Source organism: Dendrobates tinctorius, unplaced genomic scaffold, assembly GCF_039654945.1.
Source record: "Dendrobates tinctorius isolate UK_male_01 unplaced genomic scaffold, ASM3965494v1 ptg000065l, whole genome shotgun sequence".
NCBI lineage: Eukaryota > Metazoa > Chordata > Amphibia > Anura > Dendrobatidae > Dendrobates > Dendrobates tinctorius.
The window spans coordinates 10,275,212-10,296,627 of NW_027361733.1; the positions used below are offsets into that span (position 1 = coordinate 10,275,212).

At 47.2% G+C, this 21,416-nt stretch overlaps 1 long non-coding RNA gene across 2 annotated transcripts in view; it reads left to right on the plus strand.

The window, feature by feature from the left end:
* The first annotated feature begins 1,283 nt into the window (after positions 1-1,283).
* Positions 1,284-21,416, plus strand: part of LOC141094930 (uncharacterized) — a 78,949-nt gene continuing 58,816 nt past the window's right edge. Inside the window, exon 1 of one of the 2 annotated variants that reach the window (XR_012233203.1) lies at positions 1,284-1,311. This is a non-coding gene — a long non-coding RNA (uncharacterized lncRNA). Of the gene's footprint in view, positions 1,312-16,350; positions 16,486-21,416 lie in introns of those variants that run through there. The other variant, XR_012233204.1, reaches the window with a different exon arrangement.

The following is a 21,416-nucleotide window of genomic DNA, read 5'->3' on the forward strand; positions in this document are numbered from 1 at the left end:
TGTAGGTGTCGAAACTTCCTTTTCTTCATTTGCAAGCATTCATTGCTTCTGCTATTACTCAATGACTTACCTAGTTACCTGCCCTGAAGTGAACGCTCACCTGCCTGTTAAGTTTTTATGCAGTTTGACAGACAGGAGAGCAGGAGCAGAGGCAAAGTCCTAAAATTTGTCATCGTGTCTGTTGCTAAAAACCGATTATGCCTGATAGTAGGCAGTGGGCAGCAATTTAGAAGGGAGACACTAGTGGCCGTCACTCCTAAAACCCACCTCACAAAGAGCTCCAAAAGTGCCCCACAAAATGTCAAAATAGCATTGCTGTGCACATGTTCCATCTTATGTCGCCACTTCAGGGCAGGTAATGCTGGTTTCACATTAGCATTTTTTGCGCAGCGCATTGTGCGCGTCCATGCGCATGTGTCATGCGTACCTATGTTTAACATGGCGTGCGCATGGTCTTGCGTTTGCACGTGATCGTATGTGTTTTTGTGCGCATGCGTTTTTTCGTCGTGTGCGCCTAGGCGCGCAAGACGCAACTTGTTGCATTTTTGGGTCCGCTGAAAGGTGTAAAAAAAACGCATGCACATGCTTGCGCACGAAATGCGACAAAATAACGCATTACAGTCTATGGGAATGCAGGCGTGCGCATGGACATGTGTTCGTCTGCGTTTTCGTGCGCATGCGTTTTTGGCATAAATATGTGTAGACACTGGTTTTAACCCCTAGAGAACGAATGCGCATAAAAAATGCAAACGCATGCAAAAACGCATGATGCGTTTTTGCATGCATTTCTATTTTGCACGATGCGCTGCGCAAAAAAACGCTAATGTGAAATTAGCGTAACTATGACCAGTGCAGTAACTTTGGGAAATCATCCGCCAGAGTTGTCCAGAAGCAGCTTTGCCTGGGAAAACGGCAGATACCACGTGCACATAGCTTTACTAAAGTCTTAATCAAGGTTGTCCACTGTATAATAATGGTCCCAGAGTGCTGCATAAACTAGAAAATTGAAAAGTGCTGCCATAAATTAATACAAATCTTTCCTAACCTCCAAAACTGGCATCATACTCTTCTACCACTCCTGTTTTCCATGAAAGTCTCCCGACGTAAATAATGTCACAAGACCACTGCAGCCAATCAGTGGCTGCTGATTGTCTGCACCTTTCACAATTCCATCTCAGTAGCCGGCAATATGAAATCTGCAGCCAATCAACTGCTGCTGATTGTCTGCAGCGGTCACATGATCTTATTTATGTTTGGAGATCTTCTGGAGAAAATAGACTAAGAGCAAAGTAGAGATGCTGGTCCAAAATGGTAAGTTTAGATTTTTTTTCAATGTATGTACCATGGGGTCATTAATAGAGGGTTTCCCAGTAGTGGACAACCCCTTTCAGCGGAAGCCAGAATCACTACTGAAGAGGTGAATAGGAGAGGGTAAAACCTTCTTGTGGCATATTAATCACATGTACAGAAAAAATCTAGGAGAAGAAAAAAGAAGGGAAACCAGTTCATCCTCCCGTCAGTTCAATCAGTATGGAAGCCCACGATTGACACCAATGCATGTTGTACAGTGAATGAAGAAGAAAAAATTATCCAGCTTCTGGTCCAAGGCCATATTTACGATGTAAGTTCTTTATTTTGGAAAATAACTAAACTTACATTTTAAAAACGTCCTTGGACAGGGAACTGGATAATTTTTCCTTCTCCTACTAAAAAACCTGCATTTGGTGAAGTTATCGATCAGGAACACAGATTTAGATTATGGGGTCTGGTTATTTTGGGTTGATTGGGAGCAGTTCACATTCACCTGGAGAAAAGAATTTATTGGTTTCGACTCTGAATGGTAGAGAACAAGCAGTCAATGTTTTTTATAAGCGTTTCAGTGGATGCCAGTGACAGACCTATTAAATATAATCATCTGTGTTCCCTGCCTTGCAATTACCAGAAGTAAATGCGTGGGTTGATGGCTTCTGGTTGCTATAGAAAAGTAAACGCTGATTCTGGCTGCCTCCTCTGACATCTCCTACCTTCACTTGTTTTTATGTGAGCAGGGAAGCAGCAAAAATCTGATTTTGTTAGGTTTGGATACAGTGGTCATAACCACTAGATTAAACCCACTGTAAAATAAATCATGTACAGCTTTTACATGTCTCCTTGTAGCTAATAGGAGTATATGAAGTTCTCACTCTGTATCAGCCATTCACTATTGCTATATGAGGGTATGTAATATGCAGGTGCTGGGATGCAGTAACATAAATGCTGCAGAGCAGGGATTAACTATATTTAATTATCCAACAGCAATAAACTCCTCCCAGGGAGATAACAGGGAAAAGGAGTACAAAAATGAAACTGAATAACGGTTGTTAAGCTAGACAGTCTTGTGATAACAGTTCACTTATCATGGCTCCGCAGCCCATCACTCTCTTAAGGTCCCGTGGGTAGTAGAATATTGAAGGTGGTCGTGCAGCGTCTTCGGACGTCTCCGCCCAACACATGGTCCTGCTTCTGGCGGCAGCGGGCAGTCTCCAGTTTTGCCCGCTGAGCCCCTAGTTCATGTAACTGTGGAGCGATAGAATCAACCTTTCTGCAAGGTTCCACTCGGCGCGTGTCCCGAATGGCTGCTCTGCAATGTTCTGCCAGGTGTACTCCTCCCTGGATGTCAGCCGACACCCGGACGTCCGTACCGCGATGCTTTGTCCAACGCACGCTGCCCTGCTCACCTGCCGGTATGGGTGAGTCTTTCACGCTGTCGCCCTGTCTCTGCACGCTGCGGCCTATCACTCTCCTCACTGCAGCTGCGATCCGCACCTGCTCATCATTCTGGCGGGAATCTGCCCTCCGTTCCCGCACAGCCCCTTTTAGGTTACTGACTCTGGGCACGCATCCCTTCACCCAGGTTACCGGCTCGCTTCGGCTGCAAATGCATTTCCGCTAGCAACAGCAGTTGCGGCCCCAGCAGTTCCGGACCCGGCACTTCGCTTCCTTTTAACCGTTTCAGGATTTGTGTGCCCTGGAATGTTTAAAAGAAGCAACAAGTTAATTCTTGAGGCATCTTGACTTGGAAGTGGTCTGCTCTATTAATAAAGATATAAGAGAAAAGGTGCTGGAGGCAGAGCTGTTGCAAAAGCAACAGCAAAACTGGTGAAGGAGCTGCTTCAGGAAAACAGTCATCATTCCTTTCCCGAAGTCTGTGCCAATGTCTTGTGTGCAAAGATGATTCAGTGGAAACTCTCTAAATCCTGTTCCAAATTTCAAAGCATCTCAAAAATTTGAAGTTTCCACTTGGTTTCTGCTCTGAAAACTCAGTATAAAGACTCCCTGTGCACATAGCCTTATATTGTTTTCATAATAACATTAATCTTTATTTATATAGCGCCAACATATTCCGCAGCGCTTTACAGTTTAACAGTTTCAAAATACAAGTCATAAGGAAGAACGTGTTAGGTGTCGGATTCCTAGCACTGCACAGCGGGAATCCAGAGGCAGACATCCTGCGGTCTCCCATTCTCCTCCGACCGCTCAGACTCCTGCTCAGCATTCTCAGCGAACCAGGCATTTCCCTCAGACTTGTTCTGTGAACCTGGATGTTGCTGCCACCTCTGGTGCAGCAATGGTGGCGCAACCTGCTTTGCAGGGAACTGCTCCGGAGGCTAAGTCCTCGTGCCGTGCTACTGGGCATGCCCGCAACTTGTCTTCTCAGTGGAGAGCAGGGGTCACATGTGCAGGTCCTATGTCGGATCTGATTGGTCCTTCCTATAGTACTGGAAGGTCCCGGAAGCGCATGGCTATAAAAAGCCCGCATGGCGGCTCGGCCATGCGCTAGTGTAGCATATTATGCTGTGTGTGTATGGTGATGGATGCATGGACTGGTGGCTGACTTATTTGAAACCCCTTCCCTCGGTTATTACGAATGGTGACAGATTGTTGGGTAGTCAGCTCCAGATTGTGGCAAGCTACACGCCACTGTGCCTCCTGCACTGCACACTAGCGTCCGACGGTGCTCGGTCATTCCGGCGCCGTCGTTCAGCGGCCATAGTAATTGCCGCGCTGCAGTAGTAGCGTCCTTGGCGTCTGCGTTTGCAACGTCACTCGCTGGTTAGCCTGTGAAGTGAACAGGGCCAGCGTCCTCATAAGTCTTTTGTGTTGCGACTCTGTGTGTGAACAGAGCCGCTCTTAGCGTTCGGGTGACGTTAACCCGAGCGCAGTACTTCACCTTTTGGTGCATTCGCCATTACTCAGCAGCGGTCTTGTCTCCTACCGCACGGTGGACCCCGGGCGGCGAACGCACCCCCTATTATTTATATCTGGTGCGTTCCGCCGACCCTAACATTACACTAGCGACAGGGTCTGGCTAGTAATGGCGGATGAACAGCGACTGCTGCAGTACATCCGGCAGCTGCAGGGCAGGTTGGCGGCTCTCGAGCGTTCAGCCTCAGCTGCGGATGTTACTGCAGTCGCTGTTCAGGCAGCCACAGAGGCTGCCTCCCGTGTGACCACAGCCTTCCCTGTCCCGACTTTGTCCCACCTCCCGCTGCCCGAAAAGTTCTCGGGTGATAGTGCTGCTTGTAGGGGTTTCGTAAGCCAGTGCTCTATACAGTTGGAGCTGCTGGCCGCCCGATTCCCCTCTGAGCGGGCTAAAGTGGGATTTATCATTTCCCTTCTGTCGGGCAGGGCTTTGGAGTGGGCCACACCGCTGTGGGAGCGTGGTGATCATGTGGTGCAGTGTGTCTCGCGGTTCTTAGACACGCTGAAACAGGTCTTCCTGGGACCACGAGTCACCCATGACACCGCGCTCCGGCTGCTGGCATTATCACAGGGCTCGTCCATGGTCAGTCACTTCGCCATCCAGTTCCGGACGCTGGCCTCAGAATTAGAGTGGCCAGATAAGGTCCTCATTCCGGCATTCTGGAGAGGTTTGGCTGGCCATGTGAAGGACGCTCTGGCCACCAGGGAGATTCCCGCTACACTGGAGGAGCTTATCACTGTCTCCACCCGAATAGATCTTCGCTTTACCGAGCGAGGGTTGGAGCGGGACCAGTGTAGGCAGAGGTTTAGGTTGGCACCTTGTTTTTCTAAACCTCTGGAATCTTCCGATCGGGCGTCCGAACGTCAGGGGGCTTCCCGTGAGGGATCTAGGCTCCGGTCCGCTCGAGCTCCTGTGAGCAGTCATATTTGTCGGCAGTCCGGTCACCGTGCCAACCGGTGCCCACAGCAGCAGGGAGAACGCTCGCGCCTAGTGGCCGTAGGAGGCGGCGCACTAGAGTCAGCGACGTTTTCCTCCAAGCTGTCCTTTAAGGGGACTCTTGGGTTTGATTCTTCCACTCTGGCGGTGGAGGTTTGCGTGGATTCCGGGGCAGAGGGCAATTTTATGTCGTCAGCCTTCGCCCAACGGCACGCTATACCCCTGGTTATGATGTCTACACCAGTCACCGTCAGAGTGGTGAACGGCACTACCCTACCCTCACAGATAACTCACCAGACCGTTCCCTTAGTACTGTCAGTGGCCCCGTCTCATCAGGAGATGATATCCCTCCTCGTCATGCCCGAGGGTATTGACCAAGTACTTCTAGGGGTTCCCTGGCTGCGGTATCACTCCCCCCATATAGAGTGGTCCTCAGGGAGGATTATTGGGTGGAGTAAATCATGTGAGGGTAGATGTCTGAGGGAGTGCGTTCAGGTTGCCTCCACTGAGGTTCCCGCTGATCTCTCCTCGCTCCCCAAACACTATCGACAGTATGCAGACGTGTTCTCCTAAAAGGCGGCGGAGACCCTTCCACCGCATCGCCCCTATGACTGTCCTATTGACCTCTTGCCTGGTGCTGAGCCACCCCGGGGTCGAGTCTATCCCCTATCTCTCCCAGAGACTGAGGTCATGTCTCAATATATCAGGGAGAATCTGGCAAGAGGATTCATTAGGAAGTCAGTGTCACCAGCGGGGGCGGGATTCTTCTTCGTCCAGAAGAAGAGTGGGGAACTACGTCCTTGCATTGATTACAGGGGTCTTAACGCCATCACCGTTAAGAACAAGTATCCACTGCCCCTGATATCAGAACTGTTTGATAGGCTACGAGGAGCGAGGGTATTTACCAAACTTGATCTGCGGGGGGCTTACAACCTGATTCGCATCCGTGATGGGGATGAATGGAAGACGGCATTTAACACCAGAGACGGGCACTATGAATACCTGGTGATGCCCTTCGGCCTCTGCAATGCCCCGGCCGTCTTCCAAGACTTTGTAAACGATATCTTCCGGGATATGCTTACCACCTCGGTTGTAGTCTATCTGGATGATATTCTCATCTACTCTCCAGATATTGACTCCCACCGGAGAGAGGTTTGCAAAGTCTTCGATCGCCTGCGGGCGAACTTCCTCTATGCCAAGTTGGAGAAGTGTGTGTTTGAGCAGGAGTCCTTGCCTTTCCTGGGCTATTTCATCTCCGCCCAGGGATTGGCCATGGATCCTGCCAAGCTACAGGCGGTGATGGATTGGCAGGAACCTCATTCTCTCAAAGCGGTGCAGCGCTTTATGGGGTTCATAAACTATTATCGCCAATTCATTCCCCACTTCTCGACTTTGGTAGCACCCTTGGTAGCCCTCACCAAGAGGGGTGCAAATCCCAAGTTGTGGTCGGAACCGGTCTCCAAGGCCTTCTCCACCATTAAGTCCCATTTCGCTAGTGCTCCCATTCTACATCGCCCCGATGTAGACAAGCCCTTCATTCTGGAAGTGGATGCCTCTTCCGTCGGTGCTGGAGCAGTCCTGTTCCAGAAGGACACGCAAGGTCGGAAGCATCCATGCTTCTTTTTCTCCAAGACCTTCACACCGGCGGAGAGGAATTATGCCATCGGGGACAGGGAGTTGCTAGCGATGAAGTTGGCCTTCTCGGAGTGGAGACACCTCCTGGAGGGGGCTCGCCACCCTTTCCAGGTGTTCACCGACCACAAAAACTTGGTATATTTACAAACAGCCCAGCGGCTAAACTCTCGCCAGGCCAGATGGTCTTTGTTCTTTTCCCGGTTCCATTTCACCCTCCACTTTCTCTTCGGGGAGAAGAACGTCCGGGCCGATGCTCTCTCCCGCTCCGTGGTTTCGTCGGAGGAAGAGGAGGAGGAGCCTCGGCTGATCGTCCCATCTGAGAGCCTGAGGACTGTGGCTCCGGTTGCCCTTGAGTCAGTACCTCCGGGCAAGACATTTGTCCCTGCCCGTCTGCGACCGGAGGTCCTCTCTTGGGCCCATTCGTCCAGAGTGGGTGGACATTTTGGGACAAAACGGACCTCTGAGCTTTTGGCGAGGACGTACTGGTGGCCACATATGGCCCGTGACGTCAAGGACTATATTGAGGCGTGCGTCTCTTGCGCCCGGAATAGGTCCTCTCGGCAGCGGCCCGCTGGGCTTCTTTTTCCTCTGCCGATAGCAGACAGGCCCTGGGAGATGGTCGGTATGGACTTTGTGGTGGGGCTACCCAAGTCCAGCGGCAGCACGGTCATTTGGGTTGTCACCGACCATTTCTCTAAGATGGTGCACTTGGTACCTCTCTCCCGGTTACCTTCAGCGCGGGGCCTGGCAGTCTTGTTCATCAAGAATGTTTTCCGCCTGCATGGCATGCCGGACAAGATTGTCAGTGACCGTGGCCCTCAGTTTGCGTCCCGTTTTTGGAGAGAGCTCTGTTCTCTACTCAGCATTGAGCTGAATCTCTCCTCGGCCTATCATCCCGAGACGAATGGGTTGGTAGAGCCAATCAGACCCTGATAACATATCTTCGACATTTTGTCTCAGCCAGACAGGACGACTGGGCATCCTTGCTGCCGTGGGCAGAGTTCGCATTGAACAATGCTGTGGCCGACTCCACCGGTCAAACCCCATTCCTCCTAAATTACGGTCAGCATCCGCGCGTCCCTGTGCCCATGCCCGTGTCTTCCACCGACTCCAGGGTGGCAGACTGGGCGGTGGAGGCACGTGACATTTAGGATCGCACCCAGGATGCTATCCGAGCTTCCAAGGAGAGAATGAGGATCTCCGCTGACGCACACCGGCGTCCGGCTCCAAGCTTCTCCCCTGGCGACATGGTATGGCTCTCCACCCGAAACATTAAACTGCGGATTGAGTCGCCCAAGTTCGCGCCACGATACATTGGACCATTCAAGGTCCTTGAGCGACTTAGCTCGGTGGTCTACCGCCTGGCTCTTCCTCCACATTTGGCCATCTCGGACGTGTTCCATGTGTCCCTCCTCAAACCAGTTCACATGGCCCGGTTTTCCGAGCCATCTGCCGGATCATCAGACTTATCGTCTGACGAGTTTGAGGTTAACGCCATCGTGGGGCGCAGGTTTGTCCGTGGCAAAAAATTTTATTTGGTGGACTGGAAGGGTCATGGTCCCGAGGCTCGGACCTGGGAGCCGGTGGAAAACATTCATGCACCGCTCCTGATCGCGGTGGTGCTCAGAGGGGAGGGGGCCCTAGGAGGGGGGGTAATGTAAGGCGTCGGATTCCTAGCACTGCACAGCGGGAATCCAGAGCCAGACATCCTGCGGTCTCCCATTCTCCTCCGACCGCTCAGACTCCTGCTCAGCATTCTCGGCGAACCAGGCATTTCCCTCAGACTTGTTCTGTGAGCCTGGATGTTGCTGCCACCTCTGGTGCAGCAATGGTGGCGCAACCTGCTTTGCAGGGAACTGCTCCGGAGGCTAAGTCCTCGTGCCGTGCTACTGGGCATGCCCGCAACTTGTCTTCTCAGTGGAGAGCAGGGGTCACATGTGCAGGTCCTATGTCGGATCTGATTGGTCCTTCCTATAGTACTGGAAGGTCCCAGAAGCGCATGGCTATAAAAAGCCCGCATGGCGGCTCGGCCATGCGCTAGTGTAGCATATTATGCTGTGTGTGTATGGTGATGGATGCATGGACTGGTGGCTGACTTATTTGAAACCCCTTCCCTCGGTTATTACGAATGGTGACAGATTGTTGGGTAGTCAGCTCCAGATTGTGGCAAGCTACACGCCACTGTGCCTCCTGCACTGCACACTAGCGTCCGACGGTGCTCGGTCATTCCGGCGCCGTCGTTCAGCGGCCATAGTAATTGCCGCGCTGCAGTAGTAGCGTCCTTGGCGTCTGCATTTGCAACGTCACTCGCTGGTTAGCCTGTGAAGTGAACAGGGCCAGCGTCCTCATAAGTCTTTTGTGTTGCGACTCTGTGTGTGAACAGAGCCGCTCTTAGCGTTCGGGTGACGTTAACCCGAGCGCAGTACTTCACCTTTTGGTGCATTCGCCATTACTCAGCAGCGGTCTTGTCACCTACCGCACGGTGGACCCCGGGCGGCGAACGCACCCCCTATTATTTATATCTGGTGCGTTCCGCCGACCCTAACAGAACGTTAACCATACAATAATTAAAGCACAGTAAGACGACCCTGCTCGTGAGAGCTTACAATCTACACTGAGGTGGGGGAGATGCAGAGTACTGGTGTGTATTTACAATGGTGTATCTGCAATGATGGTTCAGCCATCTTGAGGGAGTGAGGGATATATGGAGCTGGTGAATGGGCTACACACGCACACTTACACATAAAATGACTAGTGATTAGTGAACGTGATAGGCCTCTCTGAACAAATGCGTTTTGAGGGAGCGCCTAAAACTATGCAAATTGTGAATAGTCCTAATTTCTTGTGGTAGAGCATTCCAGAGGATTGGCGCAGCGCGGGAGAGGTCTTGGAGTCGAGAGTGGGAGGTACGGATTAGTGCCGAGGTTAGTCAAAAGCCATTTGCAGAGCCGACAGACAGAAATAAGGGAGGAGATGTAGGGGGGTGCTGCACTGTGGAGAGCTTTGTGGGTGAGAACAAGTACTTTGAATTGGATCTTATAATGAATGGGCAGCCAGTGTAAGGACTGGCGAAGAGCGGATGCGTCCGAGTACCAATTAGCCAGATGGATGACCCTGGCTGCTGCATTAAGTATTGACTGGAGAGGGGAAAGTCGAGTAACATGGAGTCCAATTCATAAAGCGCTGCAGTATTCCAGGCGGAAGTGGATCAATGCGACAGTGAGGGTTTTTGTTGTTTCCATGGTGAGAAAAGGGCGGATTCAAGAGATGTTCTTTAGGTGTAAGCGGCAAGAGCGGGCAAGAGATTGTACTGTATATGGTATGTGAAGGAGAGATTGGTGTCAAACATAACACCAAGACAGCACACCTGGTGCTGGGGTGTTATTATGGTGCCACCCACGGAGAGGGAAATGTCAGATTTAGGGAGGTAGTAGATGACGGTAGAAGAAGTTCAGTTTTTGAAAAGTTGAGTTTCAGATAGAGAGCGGACATGATGTTGGAGACTGCGGACAGACACTGGCGTTCTGTAGTATGGGGGGGTAAGGTCAGGGGATTACATGTATAGTTTCTTGTCATCAGCATAAAGATGGTACTGAAAGCCAAATTTTCATGTTGATGTTTTCACTCCATTTAACCTCTTAGTGACAGAGCCAATTTTGTACTTAATGACCAAGCCAATTTATACAATTCTGACCACTGGCACTTCAATGGATCCCACTGATTCTGACACTGTTTTTTTGTGACATAGTGTACTCCATTTTAGTGGTAAAATTTCTTTGATATGACTTTCATTTATTTTTGAAAAAAATGGAAATTTTGCAAGAATTTGGAAAATTTGGCATTTTCCAAATTTTATTTTTTTGCCTTTAAATCAGAGAGTCATATCGCACAAAATGGTTAATAAATAACATTTCCCACATGTCTACTTTACATCAGCACAATTTTGGAAACATAATTTTTTTGTTACGATGTTGTAAGGGTTAAAAGTCTATCAGCGATTTCTCCAACAAAATTTACTAAACCATTTTTTTTAGGGACTACTTCACATTTGAAGTGAGTTTGGTGGGTCAATATGACAGAAGATACCCAAAAGTGACACAATTCTAAAAACTGCACCCCTCAAGGTGCTCAAAACCACATTCAAGAAGTTTATTAACCCTTCAGGTGCTTCACGAGAACTAAAGCAATGTGGAAGGAAAAAATGGATATTTTACTTTTTCACAAAAAATTTAGTTCAGACCCAAACTTTTTTGTTTTCACAAGAGTAGCAAGAGAAAATGGACAACAAAATTTGTTGCGCAATTTCTCCTGAGTACGCCGATACCTCATATGTGGGGGAAAGCCACTCTTTGAGCGCATGGCAGGGCTCAGAAGGGAGGGAGCACTTTTTCACTTTTTGAACCCAAAATTGGCTGGAATCAATGGTGGCACCTAAACAGTGTAAATCCCTCAATTCTAACACAGCCCTTTCCCTGAACCTAATCCCAACCCTAACCCTAATCCCAACCCTAGTCCCAACCCTAACCCTACCCACAACCCTTACCCCAACTCCAACACCACCCTAACCTCAACACCCCAACCGTATCCCCAATTCCCCCCTAACCCCAACACAACCCTAACCCCAACACAACCAAAACCCCAACACCACAATCGTAACCCCAACACAACCCTAACCCTAGCCCCAACCCTAGCTCTAACCGCAACCATAGCCCTAACCCTAGCTCTAACCCCAACACTAACCCTAGGTCTAACCCAAGCCTCAATCCTAAAACTACCTCTAAACCCAACCCTAGCCCCAAACTTAACCCTAATGGGAAAATGGAAATGAATACTACTCGGCGTGCACTATTGGACACATGCGCCAATACTTGGAGACATAATTTAGCTGTGATATAAAAGAGTGAGCAATGAGGATGAATGTGCGTTGAGAAACATGTGATGGTGTCTCCGCGGCTTGTGTTTTGCATGTTTTTGCATATTTGCCATAAGGGATGGGGGCAATGCTCTAGCATCACTGCGTTGAGAAACATGTGATGGTGTCTCCGCAGTGTTGGATGTTGATCTCCATGAGTTCATTCATCCTCATTTTTCACAGTCTTTTACTAGGCATTGCTCCTACTAGCCAGTTTCCTACTCCACACTGATGAGTGGCAATACCCCGAAACAGCTGTCTGTGGATGGATACCATGTTTTGGCATAGGTGGTTTCCTTCATTGGAGACTGCCCTTCCCGTGGTTGTTCCTTCCCGGTGAAAGACCTGGCTAGTCATGGCTTGCGCTGAGAAACATGTGATGGTGTCTCCACGGCTCTTGATTTACATGTTTTTGCATATTTCCCATAAGGGATGGGGGCAATGCTCTAGCATCACTGCGTTGAGAAACATGTGATGGTGTCTCCGCAGTGTTGGATGTTGATCTCCATGAGTTCATTCATCCTCATTTTTCACAGTCTTTTACTAGGCATTGCTCCTACTAGCCAGTTTCCTACTCCACACTGATGAGGGGCAATACCCCGAAACAGCTGTCTGTGGATGGATACCATGTTTTGGCATAGGTGGTTTCCTTCATTGGAGACTGCCCTTCCCGTGGTTGTTCCTTCCCGGTGAAAGACCTGGCTAGTCATGGCTTGCGCTGAGAAACATGTGATGGTGTCTCCACGGCTCTTGATTTACATGTTTTTGCATATTTCCCATAAGGGATGGGGGCAATGCTCTAGCATCACTGCGTTGAGAAACATGTGATGGTGTCTCCGCAGTGTTGGATGTTGATCTCCATGAGTTCATTCATCCTCATTTTTCACAGTCTTTTACTAGGCATTGCTCCTACTAGCCAGTTTCCTACTCCACACTGATGAGTGGCAATACCCCGAAACAGCTGTCTGTGGATGGATACCATGTTTTGGCATAGGTGGTTTCCTTCATTGGAGACTGCCCTTCCCGTGGTTGTTCCTTCCCGGTGAAAGACCTGGCTAGTCATGGCTTGCGCTGAGAAACATGTGATGGTGTCTCCACGGCTCTTGATTTACATGTTTTTGCATATTTCCCATAAGGGATGGGGGCAATGCTCTAGCATCACTGCGTTGAGAAACATGTGATGGTGTCTCCGCAGTGTTGGATGTTGATCTCCATGAGTTCATTCATCCTCATTTTTCACAGTCTTTTACTAGGCATTGCTCCTACTAGCCAGTTTCCTACTCCACACTGATGAGGGGCAATACCCCGAAACAGCTGTCTGTGGATGGATACCATGTTTTGGCATAGGTGGTTTCCTTCATTGGAGACTGCCCTTCCCGTGGTTGTTCCTTCCCGGTGAAAGACCTGGCTAGTCATGGCTTGCGCTGAGAAACATGTGATGGTGTCTCCACGGCTCTTGATTTACATGTTTTTGCATATTTCCCATAAGGGATGGGGGCAATGCTCTAGCATCACTGCGTTGAGAAACATGTGATGGTGTCTCCGCAGTGTTGGATGTTGATCTCCATGAGTTCATTCATCCTCATTTTTCACAGTCTTTTACTAGGCATTGCTCCTACTAGCCAGTTTCCTACTCCACACTGATGAGGGGCAATACCCCGAAACAGCTGTCTGTGGATGGATACCATGTTTTGGCATAGGTGGTTTCCTTCATTGGAGACTGCCCTTCCCGTGGTTGTTCCTTCCTGGTGAAAGACCTGGCTAGTCATTGCTTGCGTTGAGAAACATGTGATGGTATCTCCGCGGCTCTTGATTTACATAAAAGAGTGAGCCTCACACACAACAGAACACCGCACCCTGAAGAAGCGAACGTGAAACGCGCATTGGGGTAGTGAAGCGTGTGTCCTTTACAGCACAATATGGGTACGCACTATAAATAGGGGATTTACTGGACCAATATATATGTGTATTGACACTTCTTTACTTGCTACTTAGCAATATTATTTTTTTCTAGTCCAGGGTTTACCCCTTGATATTTTTCACCATGCACTTTATATAAAGATTGCTTGCCATAATGTGGACACAGCATTTAGTCTCTACCTGATCTCTTGTGTCTTTTTGTCTTTTGATCTTGTTGGTACTTGTAACTACAGTACTACTGTAACATTTGTATTTAATAAATATATACTTTTGATTACTCTTTTGGTCTGTTTTCTCCAAAAAATCTTTTTTCTGGTTTTGTATATATTGATATATTTTGGAGTGTCCTTATCTAATTGGGTTTGTGACCCACAGGGTATGGTTACCCTATTCCCCCTAGTGGTGTTGTTTTGTCACACCAGGAATCTGCCTGTTTGGACAAATTACCAGTCCAGACCTGTTCATAGCTGTTTTCATCTCCATGCTGTCATTGATCAAAACTGTTTTGATGCTATGAGTGGATCTATACGTTATTAGGTATGAGTATAGATGTACATATCAATATTCCTTGGATATATACTTATGAATGATCTTGCAGCCCTTGTGGACCTCAGTGGCCTCTTACTGGTAAACAAATGGGGCTATTCTCTATAAGAACTTCCGATTCTTCGGCTATTAAGAAATATTACATTTTCTCCATCCCTTTTGCCTGGATCTATCCTCTCGCCCACTCCTACACACCGACAAATGCAGAAATGTGTAATTACTGCTAGCAACAAACTGTGCTTGGACCTTCCCTACAAAGCTGTCAGGAATAGTAGTATAATAGATAATATGTTGACATTCTCACGTCATGTGGATCAGTCAGGATGACAAGATAAAAGCAGATCTAATTGCAGCCAGACATACGCCTCTGAACTATATGTATATCTCAGAACTAAAATTCTTTTTTCGCAGCATTAAATAAATTATAAATATTATAAATTATTATGGATTACCAGATATGTATTGGAAGTTAAAGCATTCTTACATATAGACATTAATGACATGAATCATAGACATTGATGTCTGATCAGAGAGGTATGATCAATGAACCTCCCTATTTAAAAAATGGGGTTGCTTAGTCTGCATGACCACCAGAGCGGTAGCCACAAATGTCATCCTACATTTTAGTAAAATGGAGATAAGGTACCAGCTTAGAAGCACTATCCATATTAGCATACACTATTCACAAAAAATTAGAGATATTTGGCTTTCGCGTAAAATTTCAAGAGGATCCTAGAATGCAGGGGTGTATCTAGGGGGGGGCAGCCGGGGCATTTTCCCCGGGCGCAGCCAGCAGGGGGCGCACTCGGGCCGCCTAATGCAGCGGTCCGCAGTGTCCTCCCTGGTGGCTGCTTTCTGCCGCCCCCCGGGCCTGAGAGTTGGCAGTTCTCTGTGTCAGCTGTCAAGCTGACAGCTGGCGCAGAGAAGGTGCGCATACTGGCTCCCAGGGAACAATTTACTGGCGTCTATACAGATGCCAGTACAATTGAAGCTCTGACCGCCGGGTCAGAGCGACGTCAGCAGCGTGACATATCATGTGATCATGCTGCTGACGTCACTCTCCGGCGCCCAGAGCGAACGCTCAGCGCTGGTGGTAAGTGCTCCACTGTGGAGCTGAAGACACCGAAGATGGGAGATAGGGGGGTGTTAATGTGAGGAAGGGGGTTAATGAGTGGGGGGTTAATGTGGGGAAGGGGGATAATGGGGATGGGGGTTAATGTGTGGGCGGTTAATGAGTGGGGATGGGGGTTAATGAATGGGGATGGGGGGTTAATGTGTGAGTGGTTAATGAGTGGGGATGGGGTTAATGAGTGGGGATGGGGTTAATGTGTGGGGGGGTTAATGATGGGGGTTAATGAGTGGGGATGGGGGTTAATGTGTGGGGGGTTAATGAGTGGGGATGGGGGTTAATGTGTGGGGGGTTAATGAATGGGGATGGGGGTTAATGTGTGGGGGGGTTAATGAGTGGGGATGGGGGTTAATGTGTGTGGGGAGGTTAATGAGTGGGGATGGGGGATACTTAATGTGTGAGGGATTTGGAGTAGGAATGGGGGTTATTTAATGTGGAGGGATTTGGAGTGGGGATGGGGTTATTTAATGTGTGTGAGGGATTTGGAGTGGGGATGGGGGTTATTTAATGTGGGGGGATTTGGAGTGGGGATGGGGGGTTATTTAATGTGTGTGAGGGATTGGGGATGGGGGATTTGGAGTGGGGATGGGGGATTTAATGTGGGGGGATTTGGAGTGGGGATGGGGGTTATTTAATGTGTGTGAGGGATTGGGGATGGGGGATTTGGAGTGGGGATGGGGGATTTAATGTGTGTGGGGAGATTTGAGGACACAAAATGAAGAGTATGTATGAGGAAACAGTATGGGGGATGGGTGCAGACAGTATGGGGAGCGAACGGGTTAATGTATGTGGACACAGTATGGGGAGTGAGGGTGATGGGATGTGTGCAGACACAGTATGGGGAGTTGGGTATGTGTAAGCAGACAGTATAGAGAGTGAGGGGGTAAATATATGAGGAGACAATATGGTGAACAGGAGGGATGTTAGAGGAGATAGTATGAGGAGGGAGGGGAATAGTGTGAGGCAACAGTATATTGCAGATATTTTTATTCAGGAGCATTTTAATGACACTTCTATCCTTAAGGGCATCGTGTGGAGATTTGCTGCAGAAGACCGGAGAAGATGGACGTCTGCAGAGACGAGATGTGGGTGAGAAAACTCATAATGGGGTCTGGACAAGAAGAAGAAAAGTAGACCGACTCCAGAGACGACATCATCTATAAGGTACCTAGATGTATATATTATTTGTGATACTGACTTATTCTCATGTTTTTATTTGTTAGGAACATTAAAGGGGTTGTGCAGGTATATGCTGATTCTGCAGTTATTCCTTGTGACTGCAGACTTCTAAATTCTCACAGTGCTCACTGAACATTGTCAGGATTCTCTCGTGCCGGTAATTTACATACATGCTGTCACATGCTGACTAGACATGTGTGGCCTTACTCAATGAAAATGAACAGAGCGAGGCCGGGCACGTCTAGTTGGAATGTGGCCAGAAGTATATAAATCACATATTTGTGCAGACATGACTGTATATCGACAAGGGAGAATCCTAAATGTGTGCAATGCATTAGTTGTGAGAATTCAGAAGCTGCGATGTCAGGATTCAGCTCTGCAGGTTCCAGTGTCATCACATGGACACTTCACTCATATTCGATATTCATAGGTATGGTCCTGTGAAAACGAGCTTCTCTTCCTGCTTTCAGTTTTTACTGAACATTGAGAGGATTAGGGAGAGCAGCTGTGGGTACAGGTACATGACTAATTGTGCAAGTCGCATATGTACTTGGGGGGGGCGCTGAACCAGATTCTTGCCTTGGGTGCCAGAAAGCCTAGATACGCCTCTGCTAAAATGCACTCTAACCTTTTCAGGTAAACTTAATGTGACCATTTCTAAACTTTTGAGTACACATACCCAACTGTTCATTGCGAAGCTTCCAGCAGGATGTTCTCAGAGGGAAGAGGCCACTGAGCTTAGTGTCACAGGCCGTCATCAGCAGGTTGCAACAGAGATTTATTTATTTATCTCACACAGCGCCATTAATTCCACAGCGCTTTACAGATATTATGGCATTGTCCCCATTGGGGCTCACAATCTAGATTCCCTATCAGTATGTCTTTGGAGTGTGGAATAGAAAAACCAGAGAACCCGAAGAAAACCCATGCAAACACAGGGAGAACATACAAACTTGCAGATGTTGTTCTTGGTGGGATTTGAATCCCGGACTCTGGTGCTGCAAGGCTGCAGTGCTAACCACTGAGCCACTGTGATACAGAGAGAATGGAGGAGTGACAGAAAGGCAGAAAAGTGAACAATGCCCTTCAGAATTGGATGATGAATGCCAAAACAACTCCAGGCACATTTAAGGAAGGTGAGAGGCACCCAAGTGTCGTGTCAGACTATTTGAAGCTGTTTACATCAGCATGCTCTGCATGCTAAATGACCTGCAAGGACTCGTGACCACACCGCCAGACACAGTGGTTATCATCTTGTATAGGCCAGGGAGTGTCTATGCTGGATGAGGGACCAGTGGGTCTCAGTGCTGTTGTTCACTGATGATAGTCGATTCACATTGTGCAGAAATGATGGCCATCAACGAAGCTGGAGACATCAAGGAGAGCGGTATTGCATCAGCTACTCTTGTCATCAGAAGAGTCTTTGGTGGTGGTGGTGTTACAGTGTGTGCAGGTGTGTCTAGTCAATACAGAACTGGCCTACATTTTGTGAATGGTACAGTGACAAGCCCCTACTACTTGCACAACATTATCCAGTCATTCTGCCTCTGCATGAAAAACACATGCCTAATTTCATCTTCATGGCCGACAATGCTCCAGCACATCAAGGTTGCATCATTAGGAAATGGCTGCTGCAGACTAGGGCACATCAAATTAAGTGGCCTGCACTTTCTTCAGACCTGAATCTCATAGAAAACTTATAGGATCAGCTGAGTTGCCATATAGACTCGGCTTGTGAACAGCATGAGATGTCGTTGTCAAGTTGTAACACAGGTCTGCGCCTAAAAAGCTGTTTAATTATTTTCATCTAATTTCCATGTATTTTGGTGTGCTGAAAACGAAAAAAATATTGAAAAAAATCCTGGACGTTAGAATTTGCCACAAAATGCAAAATTCTCTTCAAATTTAATAAATTTTTCTTTTTTTTTATCTTAGGGTTTTGAAAGTCAAAATTACTATTAATTAATTCACATCAATGCATTGAAGATATACAATGCCAAAGAAATATAACTTTCAAAGAAAAGAACTTGCAGAGTGAGCTAATGAAACCAGCATCAACCTGTTGCAAGCTGAACGAGCGGGCTCTGACATGCCCGGACTTGTTTCAATTGTTTTATCTTGGTTCTCGCCTGTTCACACTTTTTAATCTCAGTTCGTGTTAGCTCGTCATATTCAACCGTGTTTCCCAAAATTAGCATTATGGCTCAGCAGAAGTGTATTAATTTGCCTGACAGTTTCTGTTACATTTGTGGTGAATATACAGTGTTGAAGCAACAGCTGAATATTACAGACTTTGTGAAAAAATCATACTTCGCATATTTCGGACTAAAGCTTGGCGATCAAGATAAAACTTGGGCGCCTCATAAAGTGTGTAAACGGTGTGTTGAGGACCTCCGAAATTGGTTCAAGGGTAAGAAAAAAGCTTTCTGTTATGGGATTCCTATGGTATGGCGAGAGCAAAGGAACCATAGTGACGATTGTTACTTTTGTTCATGCGATGTGAAAGGGTATAATTCAAAATGGAAGCATTCCATTTCATACCCCAATATTCACTCAGCAATTCGTCCCATCCCCCATGGCACAGATATACCAGTACCCAAGGCCCCTGCTACCTTGGAAGAGATAACTAGCTCTGATGAAGGTGGAGTCATACCTGAACCAGATGATGAATCAAGTTCTGACTTTAATGATGATACAAGACCAAAATTGTATCTTTTTTATGGTTCAGACATCGTGAAGACGAGTTCGTTCCTTACTTTGCCCAGGAAGATAAGTTGGTTTATCGCATCGATGTCAAAGGTTTGATGGGTCAATTCAAAATCCAATATGATTCAGCGCAATGGCGTCTTTTTATAGATTCTTCAAAAAGAAGTTTCAAAGCAGTTTTACTCCACAATGGCGGTTTTTATGCTTCCATCCCTGTAGGTCATTCCGTACACCTCAAGGAAACCTACAAGAACTTGGAACTGGTTCTTTGTAAACTTAAATATGAAGACCATGGTTGGCAAGTGTGCGGGGATTTGAAAGTCTTGTGCAGGCTGCTCGGGCAACAAGCTGGGTATACCAAATACCCTTGTTTTCTCTGTCTATGGGACAGTCGAGACCGATAAAATCACTGGACCAAGAAGAATTGGCAGCCGAGGCTGCTCACAGTTGGTGAAAAAAATGTCCTCCGAGAAACTTTGGTTCCTCCCCATAAAGTTCTTCTACCACCTCTCCACATCAAATTGGGATTGATGAAGCAATTTGTAAAATCACTTCCAAAAGATGGAGAATGCTTCAAATACTTGGTCACCAAGTTTCCAGGCCTCTCGGAGGCAAAATTGAAGGAAGGTGTGTTCGTCGGACAAGACATTAGAAGGCTTATAGCTGATCAAGAGTTTATCAATACCATGACGCATCCTCAAAAGGAAGGGTGGATTGCATTTAAAGAGGTCGTAGAGAAATGTTTAGGCAATAACAAAGACCCTGACTACAAAAAAAACGTCAGACGAATGCTGTAAGTATTTTAAGCTTTAGGTTGCCTGATGAGTTTGAAAGTGCATTTCCCCCATTCCCACCTTGACAACTTTCCAGAAAATTTGGGAGCTGTGAGTGAAGAGCAAGGTGAACAATTCCACCAGGACATTAAAGAGATGGAAAGAAGATACCAGGGAAGATGGAGCATTACAATGATGGCAGACTACTGTTGGATGCTTCAGAGAGACATTACAGATGCTACTCACAAGCGTTAATGTACCAAGAGAAGCCTCACAGAGAAGAATCGATTTTAGTGTGTGTTAGTGAGTTCATTGCAGTTAAAAAAAAGATTTTCATGAAACATTTGTAATAAAAAATTAATTTTATGAGTCTATTTTCATTAATTTTGAGGCATTGTCTTATTTAACATAGTTACTTACAGTTGTGGCCAAAAGTATTGACACCCCTGCAATTTAATACTCAGTTTTTTTCTGAAAATTATTGCAAACACAAATTCTTTGTTATTATTATCTTCATTTAATTTGTCTTAAATGAAAAAAACACAAAAAGAATTGTCCTAAAGCCAAATTGGATATAATTCCACACCAAACATAAAAAAGAGGGTGGACAAAAGTATTGGCACTGTTCGAAAAGTCATGTGATGCTTCTCTAATTTGTGTAACTAACAGCACCTGTAACTTACCTGTGGCACCTAACAGGTGTTGGCAATAACTTAAATCACACTTGCAGCCAGTTGACATGGATTAAAGTTGACTCAACCTCTGTCCTGTGTCCTTGTGTGTACCACATTGAGCATGGAGAAAAGAAAGAAGACCAAAGAACTGTCTGAGGACTTGAGAAACCAAATTGTGAGGAATCATGGGCAATCTCAAGGCTACAAGTCCATCTCCAAAGACCTGAATGTTCCTGTGTCTACCGTGCGCAGTGTCATCAAAAAGTTTAAAGCCCATGGCACTGTGGCTAACCTCCCTAGATGTGGATGGAAAAGAAAAATTGACAAGAGATTTCAATGCAAGATGGTGCGGATGTTGGATAAAGAACCGCGACTAACATCCAAACAAGTTCAAGCTGCCCTACAGTCCGAGGGTACAGCAGTGTCAACCCGTACTATCCGTTGGCGTCTGAATGAAAAGGGACTGTATGGTAGGAGACCCAGGAAGACCCCACTTCTTACCCCGAGACATAAAAAAGCCAGGCTGGAGTTTGCCAAAACTTACCTGAAAAAGCCTAAAACGTTTTGGAAGAATGTTGTCTGGTCAGATGAGACAAAAGTAGAGCTTTTTGGGCAAAGGCATCAACATAGAGTTTACAGGAGAAAAAAAGAGGCATTCAAAGAAAAAAACACAGTCCCTACAGTCAAACTTGGCGGAGGTTCCCTGATGTTTTGTGGTTGCTTTGCTGCCTCTGGCACTGGACTGCTTGACCGTGTGCATGGC